This window comes from Suricata suricatta, chromosome 6, assembly GCF_006229205.1.
Source record: "Suricata suricatta isolate VVHF042 chromosome 6, meerkat_22Aug2017_6uvM2_HiC, whole genome shotgun sequence".
Lineage (NCBI taxonomy): Eukaryota > Metazoa > Chordata > Mammalia > Carnivora > Herpestidae > Suricata > Suricata suricatta.
In genome coordinates this window covers 6,283,382-6,303,036 of record NC_043705.1, presented here as the reverse complement: position 1 = coordinate 6,303,036, position 19,655 = coordinate 6,283,382, and the positions used below count along the sequence as shown (strand labels likewise).

Here is a 19,655-nt window from a genome sequence, read left to right as displayed (position 1 = left end):
TGGAGAGAGGCTTTCATAGAGAAAAGGTGGAAGCAAAGGAGGGAAATTCTTGATTGGCTTTAATTAAAGCCTGTTTGACTGTTTGTGATTAGTTGTTGTTAGTGTCTTGGTTTCATATTCTTGAGGCATTTATAGGCTTAGATTTTGATTTGCATAATTAAGTAGACTGCCAGGGCATGAGAGGCACATTGATCTCATGACTTCCTTATTTATTTATTTATTTATTTATTTATTTATTTATTTATTTGAGTGAGCACGGGAGTCCAAGTGGGAGAGGGGTAGCGGGGCAGAGAGAGGGAGACAGAGAATCCTAAGCAGGCTTGGTGCTGTGACCACAGAGCCCAATGTGGGGCTTAAACCCACGCACCATGAGATCATGACCTGAGCCAAGATCAAAAGTCGGCTGCTTAACAGACTGAGCCATCCAGACACCCCCTGGCCTACTTGTTTAATTAATTTACAATACCCTGCCCTTTTGGTCATTCTCTTGCTTTTGTCTCATGGTGAAACTCATAAGTTATGAGGTCAAATCCATTGGAAGAATTGTTTTTGTTGTTTCTTTCCTTTTTCTGTAAGTAGCAAGTTATCAGGATGACTTTTTCCAAAGTTTTCAAATGTTGTTAGTATGACCAATATTTCTGACTGTGTCCTGTTACGTGGAGAACAGATTCTTACTGAACTTGTAAAGATGACTATATTCCCATGAAAATAACAATACAGTTTCTGAATTATGGCTGTATCAGGTTGGAAGGAAAAGATAAATGTTTCATCCTTGTTCACAAAGGTGTGTTTTCCAAATGGCTAAAAGCTTAAAAGAAAATAGCTAAAGATTTCCTTAAATCTGGAAAAACGAAACATTAAAGAACCCACACAAGTCATAAACAAAGCAAGCAAAAGTCCTAAAAATGATAGTCATCCTCGTCAGTTCATTGAGTCCCATGTAGTTAATTCTTAGTGATCTTGATCTTTTGTTAACAGTTTTATCCAGCTATCACTTTTTCCATTAGAGTTCTGAAATTCTCACCTAGTTCACTGAGATGATCTACAAGTTAGCAGAACGCTGGACTCACCGGAATCCTTTCTAGGAGTCTCCTTGAAGATGAAGCACTTTGGCAAAAGCATTGAACTCATAACTGTCTGTAAATGACAAAAGACTTAAATGAAAAAAGACTTAAGGATCTGAGGGAGAGTTTATTTTAATGAAAATGAGGGAAAAATGGGTCTTATAATTTTTTTGTTTTATTTATTTATTTTGAAAGAGACAGAGACAGTGCCAGTAGAGAAGTGGCATAGAGAGAGGGAGAGAGAGGGAAACCCAAGCAGACTCCACCGTTCCAGCCCAGAGCCCAACGTGGGGCTCAAAACAACCATGAGATCATGACCTGAGCGAAACCAAGAGCCTGATGCTTAACCAACTGAGCCACCAGGTGCCCCTGGCATGCATTGTTTTCATTTTTTTAAAAATGTGTATTATTATTTTTTAAATGGTTTATTTATTTTTGATACAGAGAGAGACAGAGCATGAGAGGGGGAGGGTCAGAGAGAGAAGGAGACACAGATCCGGAAGCAGGCTCCAGGCTCTGAGCTAGCCTTCAGCACAGAGCCTGACGCGGGGCTCGAACCCACGAACGTGAGATCTGACCTGAGCTGAAGTCGGAGGCTTAACCGACTGAGCCCCTCAGGTGCCCCAGCATTGTTTTAAGACACTAACTGGCATTACATCTGGCAACACAATTATACTAGAATATACTGGGTTTTCAGGAGATTTATATAATTTCTGGAACACATATATTGGTCAAATAAATCCATACATTCTAACTTAGAGAAAGTTTAGTATCACTTCTTGTTTGACAACGTTTCTCCTGCAGTTTCACATATGAAATGAGCCCAATTAGTTTAACATGTCTCTTTTCATAAGGAGAGACAAAGAAATCTTTTGAGATGATTCAGGGACCCTCTGCAAACCTCAAAGTTAATTCAAAGTTAAAAAAAAAAAACTTCGAATCTTATTTTGGGGAAGTATGTTAAAAAAATATCCATTTGGAGGCACCTGGCTGGCTTGGTTGGTTAAGTGTTCGATTTTGGCTCAGGTCATGATCTCACAGTTTGTGAGTGTTGGACTTGCTCTCTCTCAAAAATAAATAAACATCGAAAAAAATGTTAAATATCCACTTAACTGAAGAGATCATTAAAAACTTCAAAGGCAAATACAGAAAGTTACATAGTTTCAAGACCTTAGCTTTTTCTTTAAAAATTTGTTTTAAATCTCTTTTTTTCATTTTGGGAGGAAGATCTCCCACAAACTGTGAGATCATGACCTGAACTGAAGTCGAACTCTTAACCAACCGAGCCACCCAGAAGCCCCAGACCTTAACTTTTTCAATATTGAGAAGACAGAGTTTTCTTAAGTAAGCAAAAACCTGGTAAGGACAACATGAAGCATAAGAAATTACTTTGATGAAACACAGATTTTTGCTTTCCAGACAGATTGCTTAAAAGGTAAAGAAAACCCTTTTATAGTCTTATTAAGAGCAGACCAGGGGCCAGCTGGGTGGCTTGGTTGGTTGAGCGTCTGGCTTTTGATTTCAGCTCAGATGAAAGAAAAATATTTAGTTTTACAGAAGTACACTGTTTATTAAAACTTATCTTAAAGAAACCACCTTATGATAAATCCATTGTGTGTTTAGCCAGCTTGACGACACAGGGGAAAGTTCTCTTTCTTCCCTGCCTTTCTTCCTGATCCTTTTCTCTTCTCAACGTTCGACACTCCATTTCTTTGCTTTTATCCTCCTCTTTGCATTCTAATGCACCCACTTCTGCTTTTAGGACACAATTACTTTGTTTTCCTTTAGCAAAAATGTATCCCTATCATTGATATCTTTTCTGAGCCTCTTCGATTAGTTCTAGTCATTTAAGTTACGCAGATTAAGTAGAATGTTTAACCCTTAGAATCCTTCGTTCTTAGTGAAAACTAACAAATTACTGTAAATTTTCTGTTACACTAGCTGGCAATTGTCGGTAGGACCCTAGTCCCAAATAGAGTGGAATCCACCTTTTGGTCCAGTCAGATAGTCGCCCCCCAATCTGATGGTTGCCAAGTCAAGTCCTCAGGACACAAAGTGTGACAAGAAGGCAGTAGTTGTCCCTGGAAGAGAATGGGTCAACAACAAATGGTACCCAAAAGCAAATTCACAAGTCAGAATTCAAAGATGTAATTCTTAGCAATGTTTTGCTTGTCTATCCAAATGTGTAAAGAAAGAGACAAAGTAAGATTTTCCCTTCCTCTCTTGACCAGGTACCACTAATAGAGATCCGGAAGAGCGGACTCTGGTAAGGATTCTTACCGATTTCTGCCTTCTGCCGTGATCTCAGGATCCTGCCTATAGGCTCTAGAGACAACAGGTCCCATCCTTATCCCTAGAAACTGTAGAGGAGGAAAAATAATGTTCCCTCTACCTTTGATGGTGAGCACTTGGCTAAGACCCCTTTATCTCTATGTCTCCTCACAAATGGATAAACTTATGGAGGTTAAAATGTAATCCAGTATTATCTTTGGTAAATTAACCTGTGTTCAACCTTAAGACAAAATTGTGTTCACCTAAGGCCTCACACTGGACCCAGTCTGGTTTCTAAGTCAGACTCAGTCTGGTTTCTAAGTTGGACCTATTCTGAGCCTGGACCCAGTCCAGTTTTTAAGCCAGTCTGGAAAAAGGAATGTTCAAATAAAGTCTGAAAGCTCATAATGCAAAAACTACAGAGACTGGATCCAGAAGGGACCCACCTACCCCCTCAGCCGCAGGGAGGGAGCAGCGAGCTCAGGGCCGCTCAGCTGGTACCTTCACTGGGACCTTAGCCTTCCCTTTTCTGGTCTTTCTGGGACACCCCACAGGAAGGTTATTTTACATAAGATTTATATTTGTGTCTCTACTTCTGGCTGTAGCTACTGCTTCTATTATTATCTCTCCCAGGCCGTGTGTAAAATATGTCCTGAGAAAGCCATCTACACTGGCCTGTGGGGCCACGGGCACTCTCCCAGGAGCCCATTGAGTTGCTGTGACTCACTCTTGACCTCTCAAGCTCCTTGCAGCCTCCTCTCTGCACAGCCGGGACTATGCGCTCTTCACCAACTTTCCTGTTATCTGGCCAAGAGGAAATAGTTATTCCTTGTCGTTTCCTGCTTCTTATTTTCAGCGGCAGTAGGAGGGAAATCGACCCCAGGGGTCTTGATTCCTTACTTATGGCTCTTTGTTAGGCTCCTGCACCCCCTCCTGCAAGAGGGCTGATTTGAGTAACCTGAAGTTCAGTCTTCCCTATGATGTGAACCTTCACTCCACTCCAACACACAGGCCGTCAAGCTGAGTCTGGCCTCACCAGGGAGGCCTGTGGGTAGGATTAGACTTCTTATTAAGGGAACAAATCCACCACCCAATGGTATCCCCATCCCAACAGGGTCTTCGTGTCTTCTGTTTCAGTGTAATATTTAAGTAACGATAATAACACTTAAGTAGTAAGACTTAAGTAGATTACTGAAGACTACTGCATACACAGTCCACAGAGCCATCCTGAAGATAATAATCTGAGAGCACAGTGTTATCCCTTACGGAGCTTTATTAAACATTGTCCACAGCCAGGAGTAACTATTTTAGCAATCTAACAGGGGAAAAATAAGTACACAGTGGCAGAAGCCATCTTGAATTTTCTCTCTGCCCAGTGGAGTTTTTTTTCTCCAAATGTTTATTTTGAGAGAGAGAGAGAGCACGTGCATGAGTGCAAGCAGTGGAGGGCCAGAGAGAGAGAGTGAGAGAGAGAATGACTCCCAAGCAGGCTCTAAGTTATTGGCCCAGAACCCGAGGTAATTGATCCCATAAACCAGTTAGATCATGACCTCAGCCCAAACGGAGTCAGATGTTCAACCAGCTCAGGCACCCCGGTGCCCCTACTCCCCACAATGCATTTCCAAGGGACTTCTTTAACTTCCTAATGAGAGCATGGGGGTCCATAAAGCTTCTCCATACAAAAAGACTAGCAATGTATTTTTTGCTCCTTTTGTTCTGATAATGGAGACTCCTGCAAGCTGTTAGGCAGCTTTCGTTGTGAAGTGTTAAAAGAAGAAAAAGAAAAGAAGATGAATTATGACTTGTGGAAAATGATCCCTTGAGTGAAGGGTACTGAGCCACTGTAGGCTTGGGGTAAGGGAGGGGAAGGAGTCACGGCCTTAGTGAAGCCTGCCTTCAACACCATCAGTGGAGGACATATGCCATCACACAGTAAGAATCAACCTCTTGCACCAGGATAACATGCTGTCAGTCCTCAAATCACTCCAGAAAAGGGGCTTTGCTCATCCTAAGGGACTTCTCTTTCCAAAACTGAAAGGGTCATAAAACAACTGCTAGTGTTTTTCTGACCTCTGTGCCCTTCAAGGCACAGAATGGGAGTTGGTTTGTTTTGAATCAAAATAAAATATGACAACTTCTAGCTTCTCAGCCACTCTATCATTTATGATGGCCCATATTTTCCGTGTTCTGGTCCTTTATCATGGTGAACCTGACTTAGGAGCTATATTGAAGCTAATGCTCTCCTTCTGAAAGCAGAAACAATTTATTGTAAATGGCTATGTTTGACTATTTTTTGATGACTTCTTACTTTTGTCTCAAGAAAAATGATATTTACCATAAATGTCTGTTTCGTGCCTGTTGAAATATCTTTGTTCTCTTACAAGAAAAAAAATCTGAGTTTTGCCTGGTTTTTAGCATTGTGCTTTTGTTATGATAGCAGAGATGTTGAACCAATGGCTATAATTTCTGAATTTAAATATTTTAAACCTCCTTGTTCATATATATATACATATATACATATATTCACTATGATGGTTTCTTTATTTCTTTTTGAACTGTCTGCTGGGCTAAACTACATCTCCACATTGCTGTGAAGGGAATTTGCAGATGTAATTGAAATCCTTATTCAGTTGGCTTTAACTGTAGGACATTATCCTGGATAATCTAGGATCTGATTAAAGTAGTTGAAGAGCCCTAGAAGCAGGGCTGAGGACTGTGCTGTGAGAGAGAGAAAGAGAGAGAGAGAGAGAGAAAGAGAGAGAGAGAGAAATTATCCTTGTGTTTTAAAATTTTTTCTAGGGGCGCCTGGGTGGCTCAGTCGGTTAAGTGGCCGGCTTCGGCTCAGGTCATGATCTCACGTTTGTGGGTTCAAGCCCTGCATCAGGCTCTGTGCTGACAGCTAGCTCATAACCTGGAGCCTACTTCAGATTCTGTTCTTCCTTCTCTCTCTGACCCTCCCCTGCTTGCGCTTTCTCTGTCTCTCAAAAATAAATAAAAAAGCATTAAAATAAATAAATAATTTTTTTTTCTAGCTTAAGTGTAACTGACATTATGTTGTGTGTTTAAGACATAGAACATGATGATTTGATATGAGTATATATTTCAACATGATTATCACAATAACATTAGTTAACACATCCAGCACCTCACATAGTTAACTTTTTTTTTTTTGGTGGTGAGACCTTGTAAGATTTATTCTCTTAGCAACTTTCATGTATACTATATGGTATTGCTAACTACATATCGTAGATTTCAGTGTCTTTATCTTTTAGATCCTTGGATAAATTAGGGCAAGGCCATTACTCATGCTGCTGGTTGTGCTCCATGGCTGAGTGGACCTTCCGGTTGCACTCCGTGTTCAAGTCGGGCTGTTGGGTGGGCTCCCGTGTCTGGCAGGGCGGCTAGCTGGCCTCTGCAATCACCTCTGGTTGGGTGTGGTCATGAGCTGTGTTTTTTGGTAAGGCGGTGTCAGTGGTTGAATGTAGCGATTGGATAGGGATACAGTCGTGTTTTGCAATCTCTCCGAGGTGGGTGGGGACTGCGAACTTCCTCCTGTACCACCCGGTGCCTCTGGCTACAGTCTGTGTGAGGTGGGGCCACAGGCAGGGCGGGAGCTGGTACAGGGATTCAGAAGGTGTTGTGTGATCAGATGGGGCTGCAGGCTGTGGCCCTGAACTTGGGCCGGGCCACACAGCCTGGGCTTCTCTATCCAGTAGGCTGCTGGCTGTGCTCCCCTGTTGGGGTGATAGGTGTTGTAACTTGTGGGGTGAGGCTATACAAATATTGTTTCTTACCAAACTCACCCCGTACCCCTACTACCCAAGAGTAACCCATTGACTAGTCTTACCTAAATGTATCTCATCATAATAGTTGCTTGTGTTTTTCTAGTGATTTTCTAATTGGATCTTTCCAGATTTATTAGTTACATTCTACAGTCTATTTATCAATCATCTATTTATGATCACTATGGACTCACAGGGGTCCGGGTGCCTGGGTGGCTCAGTTGGTTAAGCATCGCATTTTGGCTCAGGCTGTGATCTTGAGGTTTGTGAGTTTGAACCCTCCTCAGGCTCTGCACTTACAGCTCAGAGCCTGGAGCCTGCATCAGATTCCATGTCTCTCTCTCTCTCCCCCTCCTCTGCTCATGCTCTGTCTCTCTCTCAGGAATAAATAAACATCAAAAAATTAATGTTTTAATTAAAACATTTTTAATTAAAATATTAAAAACAATTTTAAAATATGGACTCATGGATCCTTCTTTTATTCAATGGCTTATAATGTGTTATAGTTATTTATTTTAACGCTCGCATTGTCTCTAACTTCTCCGGTGGGAATCCCTTTGACCTGGCTCCATGTGTCCTTGTCCTTCTGGCATGTCCTTGTATTTTTGTTTTGTTTTTTTTATGTTTTGGGTTTTAGGGGTGTTTTTTGGGGTTTTTTTTTTGTTTTTTTAGATGTTTCTTACTTTCTGGTCCAAAATGTTCAGGTTGCTCTTGTCCTTTCCCTGCCTCAGCCCTGGAACCTGCCATTTCACCGAAGACACCTGAATTTTTAAAATAGAGAATGGTATTTAGAAATAAAGATCTGAGTGTCAGGTATGCTAATTACTCCTGGGGTGTAATTGTTCTGGGCTTCCAGAGCCTTTCAGCGGAGAAAAGAGATTTTAATGGCTACCTCTTAAACCTGAATATTAAGTCTCACTTTAGAACTCAGCTCCATTTCGGGTTTTTAAGTATGCTTTATGCTTGATGACATTGGTTTCCTTGTTCTGTCACATAAACCTTCCAAGTAGCTGCATTTTGATGCGTAGTTCTTTCTCATCTATTAGCACTTTATTTCCTAAGATTTTCTTAGCCTTTTAGAATCCAGTGAAAGTTTTAAACTCCATCTTCAGAGTCAATCTTCAAAGACTTCTGTTATGTAACTTCAAGTCCCAGCTTCAAGTGTCTATTCCCTGGGCTCTGGTTTACCCTTTCAAGTGCACCCAGAGTTGATAAATATATAACGGACACTAACATTTGAGTGGAGGTTTTGGGGTTTGGCAGAGCAGATGATAGTAGACAATGTTTCCATCATGCGGGTTCTTTGTCCGAAGTCTGGTGCAAGTAGGTTTGTCTAATGAGTTTAGCTTATAATTTAATCTCCTCTAACACCAGTCTTCTCCCGACGAATTCTTCTGTGTGAAACAACCAGCAGTGAGCTGCTTGGACTGTAGTTACTGTTGCAGCCTCAAATCGTAATCTGAACTATTGTTGCTTTGGTATGCTCAACCACATTTGAAAGTATTTTTAACATCTTGCCAAGGATTATAGACAAAGTGCTTCAGCTAATTTTTTTTGTTGATAGGGTTAAAATGCTTTTGCAAGAAGACTAAAAGCCGTTAGGGCCAGGACATTAGAGATGCTTGTGGTTTTGATTCTTCTGTGGTATTTTTGCCTTATAACATCAAGGGAGAAATCCGATACTATGCCCAAGAGCAAGTTCCAAAAGCAAGTGGAAAATTCTTCTCTGGTACTTTTAAACCCTGGGAAAATACATCCCAATTTTTATTTATTATACTTGGATCTATAGTAGGGGGAAAATGCTATAATTTATAGTTCTGAAGGTTTCTTCTTGCCTTGGATTTATTTGTGTTATACAAGTCAATTAGGCCTTAAATATTTTTCTCTGTGAGTTACCTCTCTTTAGATGCTATATCCAAGCTGTACATGGGAAATCTCATTCAAGAAATGGTCTACTCTTACACAAAAGGCAAAAGAAGCTTTTCTTCTCCTCTAGTGCTGTCTTTCCAGTTCAACCCCAATCCATTCTTTTTTTTTTTAATTTTTAAAATGTTTTTTATTTATTTTTGAGAGACAGAGAGAGCGCCTGTGCAAGCAGGGGAGGGGCAGAGAGAGAGGGAGGTACAGAATCTGAAGCAGGCTCCAGGCTCTGAGCTAGTTGTCAGCATAGAGGCCGACGCGGGGCTTGAACGCACGAACTGTGAGATCATGACCTGAGCTGAAGCTGGACGCTCAACCAACTGAGCCCCCAGTTCATTCTTATCAGGAAAGAATCATGAGAGCTTGGGAATAGTAGCTACCGACGTATAATGAATTATCAAACCATTTATACCTAAAGGAGGCTTAAAAATGTTTTTATTTTTAAAATTTGTAAATTGTTATTATAATTTGAGGACACTAAATAACAAGGTTTCTTCAAGAGGAGAAGAAAAATTTTCTACTAATGGAGAACAAGTATATCTCTATATCTACATATCCTATCAAGGGAGGGATAGATAGATATCCACTAACTAGAAACCACACATTTATATATCTCCCTAAGAACTCATTGTCACAGTATAGCCCTGAATACATGACTATTTTTGATGGTTAATAACAAAGAGAAATTTTTGTCTAGGAGATTAGCTATACGTTTCAGAGGTGGTTTGTAAGATTCCACAGTACGTTTCTGAATCACTGTATAACATGTCAGACTCGTTGCCAGACTCTGATCTCCTTAAGGATGGGTATTAGGGTGTTCATCCTAGTAGGTACCCAGTAAACAAGCGTGACACATCGTCCTCAGGAAAAGAGACTGTGAGGTTTGAAAACAGAAAAGTCATGCTGGCGTCTCTGACCTTCAGATGAAACGGCAGAGCACGGATTGCTTCTGTAAAAATAAAGCCCTGAGGGCCAAACTCTGGTCTCCCGGGTGGCCACCACGGGGATAACTTAGTCCAGGGCTCCAGAGACAAATCTGCAGGTGAACATGACAAGACTGGTTTAACTCACACACACATAAAGGCAATAGCCGAGCCTTGTGCCAATTTTTGACAATTAATTTCTGTATTTGGAAAGAGGAAAGCACATCGCTTTAGCCATTACTGAACTATGCAGAAAGCCTACACAGGGCGGCTCTCTGAGTTGATCTCAAAGACATACAACATAGCCCTCCATAATACCCAGCTTCCTGCCGGACTGGCAGTCCGGGGGGCCTGGATATGAAGAGAAAGCTTTAAATTCCATCTTCAAAGCTAAGAGTGGAATGTGATGATATTTAAGGCAAAGCTTTAGGGACAATGTATATGCTCCAGGGGAAGAAAATCAGGAGTTATCGGTACACTTACACTTAGTTTCTTTCATAACTACAAACTAGTATAAAGACTCCAAGAGATAGAACTTGAAAATGTTCATTTGCGTGTGATTCGATCATAAATCTAAAAAGAAAGTGTTGGTTAGCTCTCAGCATCTTTTTACCAAGAAAAACATTAAGTCGGCTGGAGGGTAAGTCCTTCTATGGTAATCCTGCTCTTTGGAGACAGGAGAACAAAGGATGTCTTACAGTACTGACAGCTGTAATGGAGGGGCCTCCTGGGTGGCTCCGTGGGTTGGGCATCTGACACTTGGTTTCTGCTCAGGTCATGATCTCGGGGGTTTGGTGGGACTGAGCTCTGTGTCAGGCTCCACGCTGATGGTGCAAAGTCTGCCTGGGAGTTTCTGTCTCCCTCTCTCTCTGCCCCCTCCCCCACTTGGGCTGTTTCTGTCAAAATAAGTAAACGTAAAAAAAAAAATGTTTAATAAAATAAAGCTGGGGCACCTGGGTGGCTCAGTTGGTTAAGCGTGTGGCTTCAGCTCAGGTCATGATCTCACGGTTCATGGGTTCAAGCCTTGCATCGGGCTCTGTGCTGACAACTCGGAGCCTGGAGCCTGCTTCAGATTCTGTGTCTCCCTCTCTCTCTTACCCTCCCCTGCTCGCACTGTCTCTCTCTGTCTCTCAAAAATAAGTAAAAAACATAAAAAAATTAAAAAAGTAAAATAAAGCTGTAAGGGATACTTCCTCTTTTTGCTTGCCCAGCATCAATCCCCTGACTACTGAAAAAAGTACCCCAGTTTTCCTTTGGGGAACTAGATTCCCCATTCTCTGGCCAGGTCTCCCAGTGGGACACTACGACATGGAGATTGTGACCCTGATTTTCCATGATACCATGTTTGCTTTAGGGAAAGACATCTGACCAAGGAGGCCAGGCAAAGTAAATTCTGTGGGTTGTGAGTTGAGCTTTCTATAAGAGATGCTCTTTAGTCTCTGCTAGACTTGAACATAAAGGGGGTGGATTAGTTATCTTGCTAATGCCTGGGAATAAGCCATTACTTTAGGGAACAAAGCAAAGAGAAGCGGGGTAGGACTGGATTTGCTGACATAGTTTGAGTCCTGGGCTCAATTCAAAATTTTTAATTCATGTGACCCAGTAAATCCCTTTGTATGCTAAATTAGCATGGGTTAGATGTCCATTATGCAACAAAGAGGGATTTAACATGTTAATATGGTGACTGAATTCCAAGCAGGTTTTCGGGGCACCTGGGTGCCTCAGTCGGTTAAGCATCTGACTTTGGTTTGGGTCATGATCTCCCGGTTCAGGAGTTCAAGCTCAACATCAAGTTCTATACTGACAGCCTGGAGCCAGCTTGGGATTCTCTCTCTCTCTCCCTCTCTTTGCCCCCCTCCTCTGCTTTCATGCTATTTCTCTTTCTCAAAATAAATACATTAAAACACACACACACACACACACACAGCAGGGTTTTATTCTCTTGCCCCCTTCAAACACCACCTAAGTGTTTTTATGTAAACACCAAAAGAAAGATTATCAGATTCTTAGGACTCAGAAACTAAAAACTCCACCTTAACGTATGATTGTATTGAATGCTGGTGCTAGAAGAAATGAAAGTAAAGGATCTAAGGAGGGAATTGACAGGTATTTATGGGGTATTGCTTTTGTAAAAGAAGTTTGATACAAGACAGCTTCATGCATCTATTCGTTCTTCCCCAAGTCCATTGGGGAGTGAGACCTTGGTGGATGTATCTTTTGGAGCTCTAGTGTCCTGAACACTGACCTTTACAGTGTCAGCCCAACATTGTTTGGCAATAATGGGTTAGTCTTACACATCCTTCTCTCCATGCCCGCACTCACCATATCTGTAAACTACCTAATCTCAGATAGGGACAGAGGCAGTGTGTGCGTGTGTGCGTGTGTGCGCGTGCACGTGTCTGGACTAGAGGTCCATCATACGCCCTGCCTATAAGTGACAAGTAAGTGGCACTATCTATTTTGAGACCCAAAACTTCTACTCTTTGAATGTTAAAAGCAACGTGAAAATTGGATAGCAATAGGGTAATAATGAAGAGAAATCACAAGGTGGCCTTATTTGTCAAGTAAGAGAGGCGTGTTTGTGTTCAGAAGCTGGGCGGACCTGATGTGAAACAGAAAACTCTCGTAGGACAGCTGGGCTTGGGTGAAGCTTTGATGAATGGATAGAGGTAGAATTATTTAAATATAAGAGTGATGTGTCAAAGACTGTCTTGTGTTAATGACATCTAATTTTATAATCCATTGTATCCTATCTTAGACCCATGAGTGATTGTATTTCTGAGTTAGGTGGGGCCATGAAATGTTGGTAGAAGTTACGGCATGAGTATTTGCCACAGCCCTTAAAACACCCACCACACGATGCTGTGCACCCTCTCCCTCCCCTGGTTGGTCAGGCCTGTCTCTTTCTGCTCCTGTCTGACTTGACATGGTTATAAATCACCAGGTGCTACTCTTTTCTTTCCTCACTGGGCTCTTGGTTTTGGGCCATCTCCTGGCTTCCTTACATCACTGCCCCGAGCACATGGCCTGACCCAAGTTAAATGAGAAGTGGTTGCAAAATATTCTGTCATCCGGTAGATGCTTCACATGCGGGCTGTCCGCCATGAAGCTGGAGAAGCCAACTGATTTGTACTTTAAACACTTTTCTGGATTTTGAATTCCCAAACTGACTGTAATGGCTCTAAAAGGATGATTTACCCTGACTTGTGTACCTCCCTGACTGAAGTAACACATTTGTTTGCTGAGCCATTAACTGTCCTCTGGGAGGAAATGTCATCCTTTCTACGATGCTAAGTTTCTTCCGCACGGGTGAATGAAGAATTTAAAACACCGTGGCCACAGGGTTTGCTCCCTTGGGCAGACTGACCGGGCTCTGTGAACATCTGGATGCCAGAGGGGATGAAGCCCTAGTACTTCGGGGCAGCGGTAAAGTCAACCTGCCCCGTGAAATTGTATGAAAACTACTTGATGGAATACACTGGAAAGCACAGACAACTGTTGGCCACAGCCAATGCTCGGGCTCCACCTGTATGTGAGTGCTTGATAGTGAGAGCATGAGGATTGATTTCATTTCTTGCCTATACCCTGCTTTATTTTAGCAAGTCAGCGATGGATAGCTTTTAATGCAATTAGTTATTTTCCTATTAATTAGCTCCTGCATTTTAAGTTTTCTTTCCCCCCAACCATGACTAAAATTTTAACCTGTCTTCTCAATTTATAACATTAAGAAGAATCATATCAGGGGGCTCCTGGATGGCACGGTCAGTGAAGCTGCTGATTTCTGCTTAGGTCATGATCTCACGGTCGTGTCGGGCTCTGTGCCGGCATCTCAGAGCCTAGAGCCTGCTTCAGATTCTGTGTCTTGCTCTCTCTCTGCCCCTCCCCTGCTTATGCTCTCTCTCTCTCCTCCTGAAAAATAAACATTAAAAATTAAAAAAAAAGAATCACATCATGTACTTCAATTTCACGCCACTCTTCACAGATTGCCTTCAATGACAGGTAAGCCCAAGGACTGTAGTTTGAGTAGTTTGAGCTGTAAAAAAAAAAAAAACCCAAAAATCTTTTGAATATTGCATTAAGCACATATGGGACTTTCAGTTTTATCATCCTATAGGAATGAGAGTGATCAGATTGTTTGAAGAAAAAGGAATTATTGGCAAGCTTTTGCCAGAATCCACTGAAATCATTCTGTTACCCGAGGACTGGTTTTTATTCCAGATGCTTGGAATTAATTCCACATTCAAAGCCTGTTTTCTGAAGGAAGAAAGATAGGCTACTTTCTAATTTCTTAAAGGGTTAAAGGTGGGAAAGTTTTGATTTATTTTCGTGGAGAAAACAAAATACAGCGAGGCAGCATTATAATCCCTTTTAAGGGTTTATTGAAATGTCAACCTCTGGGGGACTGAAGCTGTATGAAAAAAAAAAAGAATAAACAGTGGATTAGCATTTAGACAATATTCTTTTGTTGTTTGGCTATAGAAAATAATGCTGAATAGAATTAATTTGGAATTTGGCAGGAATTTGAATAGTAGAGGTAAAGCATGCAAATAATTGAGTAAATTTGAATCTTGTAGGAACATTTATTGGAATAATTAAAGAATGGCATGAGGAACAAGATTGTTTTGGAGGCTCAAAGTACAAAAACAACAAGAAAGTAAGAATTTTATACTTACTCAGTGGTTTTCTGGAATTAAAGAAAGGAAAGTAGCTTTTAAGACCAGGACTTTTTAGCACCAGTGCAATTGAGAACTAAACCCATCACTGGTAATGACCACTGAAAACTGATTTGTTGGGGAGTACCCAGGCTAGAAATAAAATGATTTCAAACCCTGTCTATCCAATTTCAGTCAAAAATTGAGGAGAGATGACCCTTTAGCTAGTTATTTGGAACTTTTTGGACAACGTTAGATTAAGAAAGGGTACCTCATTTCTGAAAGAAAGTTTTTTTCCTAGACAAGGACCTATTCAGACAATTTAATTATTGTAGTTTATTGAGCATAAATTGTGGACATTTCAGCTATCTTCTCCACTCTCATTTAGATCTAATTAGAACTAGATGGCCTATTTAAATATATGTATATATACAAAAATAGTCATTTATAATGGAGAAACTTAAAAGTAGCCTAAATTAGGAAGTCACTTATTTTACTGAGAGAGACGCCCAACGTTGCCAGGATTTGATAAGATCGTACAACTGAATGGGATCCATCTCTTTCATTTATTCTCCTTTCTATAAGTTGTGACTTTCTGGGGCATTGTTGGGCAGGCTTCTCCGTTACCTGTCCTGAGTTGTCTGTGTCTGTTGTTGCTCTGAGTACAGAAGATAGTGGTTCATATTTCTTTCGCTGTGTCTCGTGGAATAGTCTGGAAGGAAAGGAAGTGGGGTTGTGCTGAATACTGTCAGGAGTAAGTAAAAGGCCAAAGACGTATGCGGGGACAGTCTTCCAGTACGAGGGTGGTATTCAGGAGCAGAACCACAGTGGCCCACAAGGTTGTTTAGATGAGAAGTCCTAGTCTTGGAATACGGCCCTGGGACGCCTGGGTGGCTCAGTCAGTTGAGTGTCCGCCTTCGGTTCGGGTTATGATCTCACGGTTCGTGAGTTTAAAGCCCACATCAGGCTTGCTATCGCTGTCACTGCGGAACCCACTTTGCATCCTCTGTCCCCCCACTCCTCCCCCTCCACCACTCATGCTGTCTTTCTCAAAAATGAACACTTTAAAAAAATACTGCGCTACCTTTGCATTCCTTTCTCTCCACTTCTGTTCGTTTGAACGAGCATCTGTGATGAGGATATCTTGTTCTGCCTCTTTTCAAAAAAGAAGAAAAGAAAAGAGCAGGCTGGGATCACAGGAGCCTGGGCATGTATGCGTGTGGTGAACCGATGGCCATAGTGTTGCACCTGTGGCCCCAACTGCCTAAGAAGAAAATCGTTTAAGAGGACATGCTTGATCTGTGCCCATATTACGACTCTAAATAAGACTTGAATAATCCAGAGAAACCCCTGTCTGCCCAACCCAGTGAAAGGTGATGGACAGATGCTCTTTCTCCTTTCCTTTTCTTCTTTCCCTTTATCCTTCCTTCCCCGACTCCTTTCCCCCTCCCTTCCTCTTCTAATTTCCTTTCTGCTTCCTCTCCACTTCTCTTCACTAACCAAATGACTCTTGGGGGATGTAGACGTGATTTACTATAAACATTTAATAAAACTTGCCATTTATTAGACCTGCTCTCCCTGGTGTATTTGTCATTGCTATAAGATCCAAGAGTGAATTACGGAGGAAAAAAAATGAGATCCTCTAAATCCATTTATCTTATGACCTAATCTGATACTGCAGTCTACATCCCTTGAGAGCAATTTCATAATTTAAGCAGAGTAATAGTGATTTGAATGTATAGATCTCCCAAATCCAAGAGTAGAACTGAGGACCTGTGACATCAGTGTAGATCTCTCAGCATAAAAAATCCATTCGAGTGAGGGTGTTTCAAGGCCCGCTGGTTTTTCCTGAGCACGTCTGAACATGAGGTAGCCATATACCTTCTGCATGTATATTAGATTATTTAAATGCTGAATGCAAAATTGGAAACACGTTTAACTTCCTTAAGTATATTCAGCAGCGCACAACAATTAAAAACATGTTTGCGAGGCTAACCGATCTCTTTCCTCTTTGCCCAAAATAAACTGTTGTTTGAATGTGTAGTCTTAGTGAATGCTGAGTGGACCTCAGGCCATTCCTCATTGTGAATGATCCATAGTTTTACCCTCTTGTTGTTGAGCAGACTACTCCCCTTCGTGAGGACGTTTTGATGTTATAATGGGATGCATTTTATCTATTCACAGAATCCCTACCACATCCCACTTAACTGTTGTAGGGTTTTCTTTCTGGCATCTAGGTCTCCTCATATCTTGGGAGAATGTCTAATTATGAGCTATCTTTGTGGGGGCGTATTCACTTCCCAACACAGAAATGCAAAAGGTTATGGCCTCCCTTCCCTGCTCCTGACAATACTGCTTGGGCAGGACCTGTACTCGGCTGATTGGACGTTGCTGCCAAGGACTTTAAATTTTGAATGTGTAAATAAAGGAAAGGACAGCTGGACTTGCTTCGCAGAAGCGACAGTGTCTAGGGGTGTGGTATCCTGGCAGACAGCTGCTAAAAATGACTGTGCTTTCAGCTTCTTGTTTTTTCAGAGAGATTTACTTTCTAAGCCTGATCATTACATTTCCATCAATTGTGTGAATCCTCAATAACTTTTCTAACAATTTTAGTTTTGGCTAACAAAGATTTACTATCTGTCCTTGGTCATTTTTTTAAAAAAATTTAAGTTTGTTTATTTATTTTGGAAGACACAAAGACTGCGAGAGTGGGGAAGGGGCAGAGAGGGAGAGAGAGAATTCCAAGGAGGCTCTGGGCTGCCAGCTCAGAGCCTAACATGGGGCTTGAACTCAAGAAACCGTGAGATCATGACCTGAGCTGAAACTAAGAGTCAGATGCTTAACTGACTGAGTCACCCAGGCGCCCCCTGACCTTGACTCTTAACCTCTCCTTGGGACTAAGCGGTCCTTCCCGTGAGAAGTGGTATGTGTATACTTCCTCAAGTTTTGACTTTGGGCTTGACCGTGAACTTGCATTGTTCTAGAGAATGTGGGTAGAAGTCACAATGTTTCAGTTCTGATTCTAGATCCTCAGAGGCCTCATATATCTGCCTGCCTTCTTGTGCTTCTGCTATTGCCATGAGAAACTTTCCTTGGGTACTTTCTGTTTCTTGTCTGTGCCTCGGAATAGGTACATCTGAAATAGACATCAGCCCAACCTGTGGTGGGGAGCAAAGCTCAGCTTGACTCACAACTTGAAGCCGTGTCACCTAGCAAAGCACAACCTGGATCAGCTGACCATCAAAAGAGCTACAAATGCAGGAGGGTGTCTCTCTGAGATTAATGGAACCAAACCTCTAAGGCTAACCTGCAGATTTTTGAGAAATACGTGGCTTTTGCTTTATAGCCCTGGGAGTTTGTGTTTGTGTATTTTGTAACACACAGCAGCTGACTGATCTGTATCTGCTATATGCAATGGAAAGTATTCTAATTGATGGATTATAATAGATTGATGCTGAGAGTATGGAGGGTGTGTGTGTGTGTGTGTGTGTGTGTGTGTGTGTGTGTGTGCGTGTTCCTATCTTTGGTTCTGTGGGGTAAATTCTTCTGAGACTTAGCGTCATGTTTTCTTATTCTCTCTCCTGTTAATTGGTTGGAATGAGTATATAATTCAATTTCCACACTGATGAGATGTGTGTGTGAGTGTGTGTCTCTGAAAGGATTTCCACTCCCCTTTCCTAATAAAAAGTGAACGTTGGAAACATGTTCTCCACATTCTCTCTTCTGTTCTTTTCTCTTCATGCCTGGAGCTGAGGCAGCTGTGTCCATCAGGAAACACCTAAGGACAGCAGAGAGGGAATGAATCTGTGCATGATGTCAGTGAACTGTTCAAACAACTCTGGAACATTCTGTTGAGCTTTGTATGATTTCATAGAATACATTTTTATTTTTTAAGATGATGGCTTTGGGTTTCCTTTAAGTTGCAATTGAAAGTATGTTGAGTGATACGGATGTGGAATGTATGTGTAGGGGGCAGGGGAGGACTGGCTGCAGAAGTTTGGGTGAAACAAAGAAAATAGTTCAGGTTACCCTCGTGAGCCTGTAGCCTCCCAGCACCATGTGTTAAGTGGTAGGTAAGCCGAGGTCAGGTGGACCCCTGGCTTCTCCTGTCACAGCTTTATTTGCTCTGTACGGATTACCAGAAATTGACAGATGTATCTTGCCTTCCGACCCTTTCGACAGAGTGTCCGTATCTTCAACGATTTGACCCGTAAAACACTGGCCCTGCCTTTCAATACTTTTGGAAAGAAGTGAACGTTTGGCATCTGAGATTTACTTCATCTCATCTGAAATCAGGAAGTATATTGTATGCAGGAGACCACTTTGACTCAGTCCTGACGTCCAGGCTGTATCCTAGACCCAGGAATTTAGAACAGCTGAGCTGGGGTGGGTTATGGCAAAGGGTCCCTTTGCAATCAATTTGTTGGCCAAGGCTGCAGTCAATTGAAGGCTTCAGAGGGGCTGGAGGGTATGCTTTCACGGTGGTTCATGCTCATAGCTGTTGATAGGTCTTAGTTCCTTGCTGGCTTTTGCCAGGAGACATTGACCCCTTACCAAGTGGCTTTTCTCTCTAGAGCTGTGTGAGTGTCCTTGAAACATGGCATCTGGCTTATCCCAAGCAATTAATTCAAGAGACAGCAAGGTAGAAGCTGTGGTAACTTTCATGACCTAGGCTCCGAAATCACACACCATCATTTCCAAAATATTCTATTGATTGTACAGCTCATCCCTCCTTTTATGAGAGGAGACTACAAAGTCTCAATACCAGGAGTTTGGAATCAATGAGGAGGCCATCTTGGCTAGTGCAATGGGATAGCTATGAATAAATGATCTGTCCTTCTTTCAAGGGTGGAAGCCTACCAAGTAGGCTGAATGATGGAAACCTACGCCCGTGGGTTCCTTGAAGAACCCTCATCAGAATTAAAATACTCTGTGGAGTAGTCCTACCGGTTTCTCAAATACCAGGTGGCTGCACAGAGCCTTTGGAAGTTCTTGAAGGGCATTATGTAAAGGCACAGTGCCCTTTAAAGGAATTCAGCTCTG

The 19,655-nt window shown here is 41.8% G+C and overlaps 1 long non-coding RNA gene across 1 annotated transcript in view; it reads left to right on the top strand.

The window, feature by feature from the left end:
• Positions 1-12,303: 12,303 nt before the first annotated feature.
• The window catches only part of LOC115294396, a 117,454-nt gene continuing 110,102 nt past the window's right edge, over positions 12,304-19,655 (top strand). The window contains exon 1 of the long non-coding RNA XR_003909867.1: positions 12,304-12,401. This is a non-coding gene — a long non-coding RNA (uncharacterized LOC115294396). The remainder of the gene's footprint in view (positions 12,402-19,655) is intronic.